This window comes from Aulonocara sp. 'chitande type north' Nkhata Bay, linkage group LG3 (assembly GCF_057382095.1).
Source record: "Aulonocara sp. 'chitande type north' Nkhata Bay isolate Kocher_YH1m ecotype deep benthic linkage group LG3, A_spYH_male_GT1.1, whole genome shotgun sequence".
NCBI lineage: Eukaryota > Metazoa > Chordata > Actinopteri > Cichliformes > Cichlidae > Aulonocara > Aulonocara sp. 'chitande type north' Nkhata Bay.
Genome location: NC_141346.1, coordinates 8,129,155 through 8,140,510, shown reverse-complemented (window position 1 = coordinate 8,140,510; position 11,356 = coordinate 8,129,155).

Below are 11,356 nucleotides of genomic sequence, written 5' to 3'. Positions count from 1 at the left end.
GATTAAACATAAAATATTAAAATTGAAGAAGATGTGATGAAGGAATTTTTGCTTAAAAAACAAAAATATTGTTCATCATGAGTTTTCTGGGGCTCTTTGTTGGTTTAATTAAGCCACAGCCAGAAGCTCTTGTGGTGGGGTTGGGTGGACTGTCCCGGGCTCTGTGGGGCCAGGCGGCGCTGCTGTTCTGGGCCCCGGTCCGGATGGGCCTGGGCCCCCTTTCCCTGGTGGGTGGCAGAGTATGGGGGTGCCTACCCCAGGGAGGGGTCACTTGCCTCTCCCTTCCTTCCCTCCCCATCTCCAGCTGCCTCCCTCCTCCCGCTCCACTACAATCACCCACACATGCAGGGCCTTGGAGTAGGGGTATGTCAGCAGGGTGCAGAGGAGGCTACCCCCCCCCCCCTCCCCCCCGGTCCCCTTCTGGCTGCCTCTGCCTCAATTTTATCTCACAACTTAGACATTCACATTACTCACACCCTCATTAAACATACATATAGGATCTTGGGGGTGGGCACGCAACACGGACTCCAAAAGACCATCAGGGTGTACACCTCACCCCTGGCATCGTTGCCCACCTCTCAGTTTTAAATACACGTAGACATTGAGGGCTAGCAGGAGGGACTATGCGCTTACCTGCTGCTCTCTGGCAGGTAGCTCCATGCCCTCCTGGGTTTTAATTGCACCTTAGAACACACATGCATCAACACTACAATGAGCGGGTGGAGGGAGGTTTGGAGTCTTCTCTCACCCCCGTTCTCTGCGACCTGCTGGAGCAGGGGGGCTAGGAGGAGGAGTTGGCCATCCAACTGTGGTCTGGAGTGTGGGGCCTCCCTGCTGCTGTGGAGTCAGGGCGGTCTGCCTCTCCCCACCGCAGGGAAAAGGGTAACACCACCTGGGTCTGGGTGCAGTTCCCCCCTCCAGGGGCAAGGGTACCTAGACCCGGTTGGTAGAGTACGCTTGGGGAGTGTGATCGCGTATACAGCGTCTCTTTATGTCTGTCTCCACATTGGTTGAGTGTGGAGTGAGTGCATATGAGAGCATGAGGGTGGGAATGGATGTTTGTGTCTGTGTGTGCCTGTATGTTTGTGTCTATATGTCAGGTTGGGTATCAGACGCCACCTCTCTGGGGACACCTCAGGCCCTCCAAGGTTTGGAGGCCTATCTTCCCCCCACCACTTCCCCTGCCGGTGGCGGACTCCCTCAGACATCGGTGCGTTAGTGGTTCTTTATGTCCGGTGGTGGGCGCCCAGGTACACACCGGCTCATTCCTTGGTGGCTGCTTATCGGGGCCTGGAGTCTGGGGCTCGCTCGGGCCCCTTCGGGGGTGGGGTGCCCTCGGCCTCTCGGTCACTCTGGCGCAGCTGGCTGCCGGTGGAGCGCATCACTGCAACCCCCCCTGGCTTCTGCTCCGCGGCTGCTGAGTGAGCCCTCATCTGGGACTCTCCTCAGCTCTTTCTGGGACAGTGGTGCAGCTGCCCCTCTGTTGGTCTTCCTTGGTCTCTTGTGTTCTGGGGGCCTCTGGATGTCTGGAGTCTTGATCTCCTTCCAGATCCCTCAGGTCATCTGGATCCGGTCTTTTATCAGTTCCCAGAGTCAGACACGGAGAAGCTGCATTCAGCTTTTATGCTCCTTATATCTGGAACAAACTCCCAGAAAGCCTCAGATCAGCTGAAACACTCAGTTTATTTAAATGCAGGTTGAAGACTCACCTGTTCTCAGCTGCATTTAAATAAAGCACCAAAACTGCACTTAAGCTTAAATTTCAAAACTTACATTTTAACTACTGATTTTACCTGTTTTGATTTTTGATTTTATATACTGTTTTGTTTGTTTGCTTGTTTTAATCTATTTTAAATCATGCTTTTTATTTGTTTTTGTTTCTAATGTCTCTGTAAAGCACTTTGAATCACCTTGTTGTTGAATTGTGCTATACAAATAAACTTGCCTTGCCTCCTCCATCCCTGCTTCATGCCCTGGAGGACGGGGCTGTGGCCCCCCCACACCCTCTAGCAGATCATTACATGAAGCAACCTTTTAAAAACAAGCGCGTCCATGCTCACAGGTGTACACACGGGTGATCACACCCACAAACTACACCCTTTTTGGCTCCTACCTCAAAGCACACTGTGCGCCGTCGATCTTACGTGCTGCACAATAATGTTTAATATTTAGTATTTACTGTCATATTCCCATATATCATTGTGATGTTGTTTATTGTATTGCTCTCGTTTTCTTCTGCTTGTTTTCCTTTTTCTTTCTCAACAGGTGATCCAGGTGATCGATATATGTTTTTTTTTTTGTCGCTTCTCCGCTGTTTTTCCCCCTCTTCCTTTCTCCGTTTTCTTTTCCTGATTCAAGTCTGTCCAATATCTAGCAAGTGAAAATAAAAATAAATAAAATAAACAATAAAAGGTGAATCAAATGGACCATTACAGCAAGGCTGGGATGGTCAATTTGGTAAAGTAAATCCGTTGGGCATCTTTCTTTGCCTTTAGACAATAATTCTGATGCAAAAGAGTCAAACGGGACAGGCAGCAAACAAAAAGTATCCCTGGGTAAGTTGGTCATTGGAGTATGAATGTCTGAATGTAGTTAGGAGGCACTAGGTATAGCAGAGACGAAAATACGACTCTAACCACCGAAGTGTGTCATAATAAGCAACATGCAGTGACACATGATACACAGGAATATGAGTGTGAATACAGCCTGTCATGTACAGATGTGCTCATGTGGTCTGGTTTAACAGCAGATTTCTCTACAAGTTCCTGCCTCTTTCACACAAGCAGTGGGCAAATATATATTTTTGGAATATTTCATCTTTAAAGTATGATGTGAGCCATGTGCTGATATCACTGCTTCTGTCCAGTCATCAGTGCCCTTCGATCTCTGATGAATAGTAGGATGTTCTAGCTTTACAGAGGGCTTTTTATAGAGCAACATTCTCTTTTTCCAGGCTAAATGAAGATCTTCTGCAGTACTGAGACATCTTCAGCTTATGAATTATCTGCTTTAAGGTTCGTGAGTTATACCAGGGAGTGAAATTCCTATGATTTAAGGCGTTCTCCTTCAGAGGAGCCACAGTATCCAGTGCTGTACACAATGAAGATGAAACTGGCATGGTTCAGGATCAACTGACTCAGTATTTTGAGTTGTTCATAGTGTTGGGTCTTCAGTGTGTCAGCCTGTCATTCCCCCTGTGTTAAAGTCTCCCTCTCCTTTGTTTATCCCAGTTGCGTCTTTGTGTCTTGTCTCCATTTTCTGTCCTCCTTGGGTTTCATTCCATGTTTTCCCAGCCCGTCACGTGTGATGGGAAATTCGACTTAGCCCTCACATTTAGATTTATGTGGTTAGAATTTCACTGTATGTTTTTTGTGTAACCTTTTCATGCTTAGATAAGGTATTTGTGTATGTGTCAGTATGACCTCGTGAAATAAAAAACAGCTTAGCTAGGCCTAACAATGTTTCACTTTGTTATCTGCTAACCGCTTTGCTCAGAAGGATGAAGCTCGGAGCCAGCGCCAGGTGCTGCCCTGGGAAAAGATAGTGGGAGTCTGTTCAGCAACAGCGGGGGTTGGAAAAAAGACTGTTGTAACTGAAAGATACACAGAGTTTGTGCGATGTTATAAAAGGTGTGCTGCGATGCCCCAGGTCAGAGTGCTAATAACTTAGACCTGTGATGTTTTGATGTGTGTATCCCTTTTCCTGCGCACAGTAATAAATAGCTTGACCACAGCTCTCTCTGTGTTGCAGACTATTTATAAAAATTCCACAACATATGTCTCTCTCCGTTTCTCTCTCGTGTCCTCACTCCCTCTTGTGTCTGCCTTTTCTCAACCCCTGTGTCAAGCTCCTGTTGTCACAGTCCAGGTTTCACCATGTTCCAGTTTTATATTGACAGTCTTGTGTTTCCTGTGCAGTGTGTTTAGTTTTACTTCCCCTGTGGCGTTTTGTTCATTTGTCTCAGCTGTGTTTCTACTTCCATCATCACACTCGTATCTGTTTATTGTGTAAACTGTCATTCATTTGTCATCAGGTATTACATACAGATACACATTACATACAGAATTTCCCAGAGGAACCCACCCGAGGGATTTATAAAGTCACTATCAGCCAATCACATGGCAGCAACTCAGTCATTTAGACATGGAGATGCAATAAAGACATCAATGAAGTTAAAAACTGAGCATCAGATGATTTAAGGGACTTTGAACATGAGGGGCTGGTCTTGGTGTTTCAGAAACTGCTGATCTGCTGGGAGTTTCCCACACATGCATCACTAGAGTTTACAGAGGATTGTTGTAAAAACAGAAAATATTCCGTGAGCAGCGAGAAAGTGTTTTGTTGAGCTCAGAGGTCAGAGGAAAATGGACAACCTGCCTCAAGTTGATAGGACGGCAACAGCGAGTCAAATAACCTCTAATTACAACCAAGATCGGCAGAAGAGCATCTCTGAGTACCAGTGTTGGGTAAGTTACTTGAAATTAGTAACTTAGTTACATTACTAGTTACTTCTATCAAAAGTAACTTAGTTACTTCAAGTTACTCGTTACTTTCAAAGTAACTAGTTACTAGGGAAAGTAACTTTGGTTTTACTCAGAATTCTCTTGTTAATGTGTTGCTTCCATAACTTTGCCAGTCTTCTAGCTTGCTTACTTGCCACAAGTGCACTGTGCCACCTACCAATAGAAAGGAAAAAAATAATGTGCACATTTCCACGAGAGAAATCCCACGCCTGGACCGTCGTTGACCGCCGCATGATTCTAGCCTGCTTTTTACATCCAACACAAAAACTGCAGTCGTGGTGCTTTCGATTGTACTCAGAACTCGGAAATTCTGCCTTCTGAATAGGAAGATGTAGGTAACACCAGACTGCAGATGAGCTGCTTACAGGGCTGGACTGGGACAAAAAAAAAAAAATCGTCCCGGGGAATTTGACTTTGTCCACCATTATAGGAAAAATCATAAAGCCTTTGAATGAAAACAAACGCTGTTGTGACAGTGATGTACACTGTTCTGATGGTATATATGCATTAATCTATCAATCGTTTGTTGTAAGACTCAGATAATTATTTTTTTAAAAGTGAGACATTTTAAATGAGAATAAGAAAGAAAAGTATTTCTTTGTGCCCCCCTCTCCCTGTTAATGTCCTACCTGCCCCCCTGGCAACACTTTGCTAGACCCGCCCCTGCACAGTTACCAGCTGTCAGCTAAGTAAAAAAAGGATCCTGGTGTTATTTGTCTCTCAGAAACAGTTCATAACTTCCCTTCAACTCATTCATGTCACCTAAAGGTAAACCTGTTTCTCCATCACCTGTTCAGCTCTGATGATTCAGTAAGGACATCTCCTGGTTTCATCTTCATGTTTCCCTCTCACCACATATTCAAACCGACATCATGACCAGCAGCTTTACAGCTGTGGCTCCAGCAAACATCAGCTGATAGTAGAAAGTAATATTAAATAAATTCTAACAACAGCTGATCAAGCTTAAACGTGCTGCTGTTGTTTAGCGCAACATCCGCTGGTTTCCCCTTTCTGGCGCAAAGTGGGCGATAAATAAACAAGAGAGAAAAGCCGATCAGCTGATCATTGATCAGTTTCATGATTGAAGTAGAAACAGGAGAGGGAGGGGCAGAGAATGAGAGAAGAAGAGACAGCTGTGCAGCAAACACAGAATAACTCCAGCTTTGTGCCTTTTTCATTGTAGCTGAAGTCCGGGACAAACTGTTCCTTTTCACCTCAAAACGAAACGCGTAATATTTTCTCTGAATACGAGATGATTCTGTTTTTTACGGGACGGTTGGCAACTCTAATAATTAACCGTATGAACAAAATAAAGTTCAACATCAGTAACATAGCACCACCCAGCTGTATAGAAACTCCGTCATGCTAGCTAGCACGCAGTACGAAAAAGTCAGCATAACGAAAATAAACTCCACCTAAACTTGATTTATATGTGACTCAGATACACTGCAGGTCATAACTTCTTACCTGAAGTTCAGTTCACCTGATACTCGGACCAGCGGCTGCTCGGGTCTCTCCTCTTGCCTCCCTTTTCCTTCATCCACCTGCTGGCTTCCACCACTTGCTAATGTTATTGAATCTGTGGAAGCTCCGCGAAAGCCACCACACGAAGTAACGAATAACGAGCCTATCTAAATCCCAGTAACGAGTAACGCGTTCCTGGTTTTGGCATAATAACTAGTTACCGTGCTCGTTACCACAATAATAACGTAGTTACTGTAACGCGTTACTTAATAACGCGTTAGTCCCAACACTGCTGAGTACTCAGAACACTGAACCTTGAAGCAGACAGACTACAGCAGCAGAAGACCAGACCAGGTGCTGCTTCTGTCAGGAACAGCAGGTGCAGGGTCAAGTATGGGCCAGGGTTTGGGCAGGGCTCTGGCTGAGGGCCCTGCCCTGCCATCTCATTCAAGTAAAGAAAAACAAAACCGAAAGAAAGAAAAAAAACAACAACAACGATCTGTCAGCATCTCATTCACCCAGCGGTGCAGAAAGAGTTAAATTTCGTCCTCTACTGGAGTCCTACCTCATGTGACAAATATGGCCAATGTGATTGGCTGAGCATTTCAGGGCGCTCTGTTTAGTTTTAGCAGCGGCGAGCCTGCGCTGCCAGGAGGAGAGGAGGACGGCAGCAAAGAGGAAGAACCTGGATATAACAAAGTATTCTTCAAAGAAACCTGTAAGTCACTTAAAGTCAAGTTCACTCATAAAATGTGTCCGTCATAATAACGTTACAGGCTATGCTAAGCTTTGGCCCACATCAGTCTAAAACTATATGTAACCATGAATAACGTGTTTTGGAAACTAACTGCACAACATGCAGCACTATTAGTTCTCTCAGTCTCAGAGCAGCGTTTCTAATTTTGATTGAAACTGTCAGAGAAAACGGCAGCTTTGAGCAGCCAGGATATTAGTTTACAGAGGCTGTTGAAATTATATGTCTAATGTTAAATGTTGGTGACACAATAATTTCATCCTAATGGCACTGACGAGATATATATATTCATAGGGTTTATTTCAGTCTGTGGGTTTTTTTATAGTAAAAAATACAACTAGGATTTTAAGTTCTTTGTGTGTCTTCAGATCAGTAATACTAATGCAGTATGTCAGTGAAAAAAACAACTAAATTCAGTTGAGCTGAAAAGATACCAAACAAGGCATTATTTAAATAAGTTAAATAAAATGAAACAATCTGAGGGGGAAATACAAATAATAAATAATACAAACGTAAACTCAAAAGGAGTCAAAAATGGCCGGTTGTATTTCAGACCTCAGTGGGTTCATCCAACAAATCATGAAAAATTAGGTTTAAATTTTTGTTCATGACAGTGCAGATTTCTGACATTTTGTGTGATTTAAGCTGTAATAATGTGATTATTTTCTAACAAAAAACAGTGAAACTTAAGTTAGACTTGTGTTTGTAAATGAACCGCCCCATGTTGTGTAGCTTTCTGGATTTTATACTTATTGGGCTACATATTTATTTGTTATACAGGCTATGCAGTACATAACATCAAAACTCACATGTTTTATGTAACTAAAGTGTGTAATCATGTGGGCTACAGACAATAATTAAGTTATAGACTATATATAGTCTATAACTTCATTATTGTCTGTAGCATGGGATGTATATGAAAAACGTGTATACTTACTGCATTTGAATCATTTTAACCATATGTAACCACCTGCATATGTGTTTGGGGGGAAAAAAGGCTTTGATTTTGCCACCCAATTCGATTTCTTTGCCACCCTAAGAAAACATCTCTAGATCCGCCCCTGGAAGCGGGTGAATAAAGTCACGCAGTCACTAGCTGTGCCATTACCCAGCATACATCACTCCCTCCATAAATGCAATAAACCATACAAAAGTAATAGCCTATAATTAATTTATCTGCTGTATCTGCTGTTTCTCAGGTAGTTGTTTACATTATATAATTTGTGTTCAGTATACGTCACTACAATGCGATTTCGAAAATGTATAAATATACGGACAACAGGCTCTTCCATGGCAATCTCTTGTCGTCAATAAACAACGTTTAGGGAGCTCGATAGGTGAAGCAGAGGAAGCCTGACCATGCGTCACACATTTGACGAGTTGGGAGAGAGAACATGTTGGACGAAGAGGCAGCTGTGCAGCTCAATACCATTTTCTTCTGTCTGTGATAAGATTGCTTTCAGAGCCCAAGCAAGGGGGAGGGTGCATCCAACCTCCTCGGCTGTAATTGGTCCAGCCCAGAATCGAACATGATGAATTGGCCAATCCACCGCCTTTCATTGTTTATACCGTTACAAAAGATCCCCCTTCCAAAAATCAAAAAACAAAAACACATCTGCCTATAAAAACAAAAATCACCATCGGCCCAGTGGAGACTGAATTTTTTGTCATTTGTCAGAGATGAACTTGCACACTTGCTTTATTTCTCTGGGATAGCCTACTGTACTCTGAGATTAAATGCCGGTTTGGCAGCATCTAGCGAGACGTCAAATGCTTTCAGTGGGAAGTAAACATCCAGACTGCCAACAGGTGTTGCACACAACAGCCGCTCTATCATGTGACGCACACTGCTTCGACTTGCTAAGGTCATGAGCCGGGTTACACCATGTCGCAAGTTTTGTGAGGTGCTTTTGTGATACTTAATGGATTGGATTACATTTTATTTCTCCCCCGATATCCGATCCAATAATTTAGTTCAGGATCGGACTGATACATATCGGTATTGGTCCATCTCTAATATTAAGTATGATATTAATTATTATTAAATGTATGTTTGTGTGTAAAGTTACACATAATTATATATATTAAGTTGTCAGCAAATGGGTTGCAAATCCTGTTACTGCATTAAATATGACTGAAATGTACAAGACTAAAATTAATCAAACCCAGATAACAATACCTTTTGTTTGATCCTGATTATTTGATCATTTGTATTAACCACACTGATGGTGTAAATCTGGTCTGGTCCATACAGGTGTAGAAACAAGTGGTGGTTATGGGCTACAGTCTAAATCTAATGTTTTTAATCTCTCATGGCTGTTTGTCCTATAGCAACAACTACAAGATTATGCATTTGTATTGTGAGAGGTAAGAAGTCAGTTACTGCAAGCTACTAAAATCTAGGTGATGTCATTTAAGTCAGTGAGGGTTTATTTATTAAATATTACGTGCACACTGGGACTGGGCCAAAAAATACACAGAGATGCACCACCTTAAATTTACAGTGGGTTATTTTATTTTTTTTACCACTGTGTGCAGCTATTGTGTGAGTTCATGACAGTACTTTGACATTTCACAGGATGTTTCCTACCAAAAAATGGTTTCTTTCTTATCGCAGGACTTTTATTTGTTCTTTTCTTGCCAAACAGCTCATTTAAGTGAGAGTCTGATTTGAATGTCGTCTGTGCTCGAGGCTGGAAGAGAGGTAACAGTCAATAAAACTGACATGTTGTGAAATGTTTCACCAGTAGGTGTCAGTAGACTGCAGTCAACTGGGATCTGTTTTCTTACCCCTCCGAATTCAACCACATAGTCCTATCATGTTTCTATTACTGTGGGCACCAGATCCAGATGCATGCGGAGGTTTTTCCACATCCGTGGAAGGCTTGTGTTTTTTAAACTGTCTTAGAAGTGGATGTGACTTTGCTGGACTCTGACACTCAGTGAATGAACTCATATAATGTGAAAAAATAATGAAACTTTGTCAGAGATAAAGTGGGATTTTATTATGACACATAAGCCTTACATTCAACCTGGGTTACAATAACATGTTTTTCATATATCTTTTAGCATGTGAACTATAAGCTGAAAAAAGTTTGAGATAAAAAAAAGAACAGTTTAAGCTCTTTATCAGTGACGTACAACAATGCATTTTTAAATCTGTTATATCTGTGACAGTTTATGTTCCTACAGATGTGGTCATCTCAAGTCGACCCTAAGATTTAACCCTTTAGAGCCGGTCGGAGCGGGCACGCTCTGTTTTGCGTAACTATTTTTAAATCCCGGTAGCTCTGCAACCACGTAAGCTAGTGCAATAATTTTTGTTGCATATGAAACCGGAGGAGTTGTACTTACAACTTATCCCATCAGCTTGTCCTCGGTCACGGTTTCCTTCCACATATAGCTTTGCAAAAACTGAATAAAAAGCACTTGCAGCAACAAAAACATAATATTCCAGAAACACGCTTTGCCGATCTGATCAGCTGTTCATAACACTTCCTACGTTGGAATAGATGTCAGCGCGAACTTTTGCATGTCCACCATTACTTGCTCGAAACCGGAAGTGACGTCATTTTCGCGGAAATGTCGTTTTTTTTTTACCATCAGGGCCTCAGGGCCTATACTGGTGTTTTTAAAAGTTATCTTTGACTTTATGACTTTCTGTGTCGTTTCTGGGATGCTTAGGACTCATATTGCACTGCTGGAAATAGTTTATTTTGATGCATATGCTGCTTTTTTGCAAATTTGCACTATAATATTTATTTTTGTTTTTCCTGCAGTATATAAAAATTGGTGTATTTCAAAAATAAAACTATGAAGACACTCAAAATAAATTTCCTGTGGTGGGAAACTATTTTGTGCAACTTTTTTGTATTTACAGTTTTGCGAGATAAGCTTCTTAAACTTCTCTAACTAGAAATATATATTAAAAAAGCAAAAACGATTTTCAATTTTTTTGTAGTTTATTGCACTTTTTTGCAATTTATGTAATTACTATGCACTTAATGCATACATATTATTAAAATCTGGGCTATAATTGTTGTATTGATGTATAGCAACTTGAAATGCTCCCAAAAATGGCTCCACAACATGTAAAAATATAATATAAGCTCTGGCGGTCTTGGGCTACATCCACACGTATACGGGGGTTTTTTTGAAAACTGAGATTTTCTGTTTTCGTTTTAAAAAATAATCCCGTCCACATGTAAAGGCAGAAATGAAGGAAAACGCTGCTAGGAACATGCCAAAGCATTTTTAAAAATCTCCGTTTTCAGTGACTAAAAACGCGGTTCTATGGTAGGTCTTAAAGGGTTAAGAGTTAGTTTTTTCTCTTCTGCTTATTTAAGGTTTTTTTTTTGTAGTGCTTTCATGATTGCCCTGGTTAACCTGTGGTTAACATCACAGTGGTATAAACTGTGAGTAATGCCTTAAGTTAAAGTCTGCAAACATACAGACGCACGAAAATATTCAAGAGAACTTTGTGAGACCTCAGGCATCCAGTTTTACTCTGAGACAACGTTCAACCTTCATGTCTGAGCAGGAACATTGGGATTTGACCTTTTACTGTCATTGATAAAAAGTTATATATTAAACACAATTGTAGTACAAAGCATAA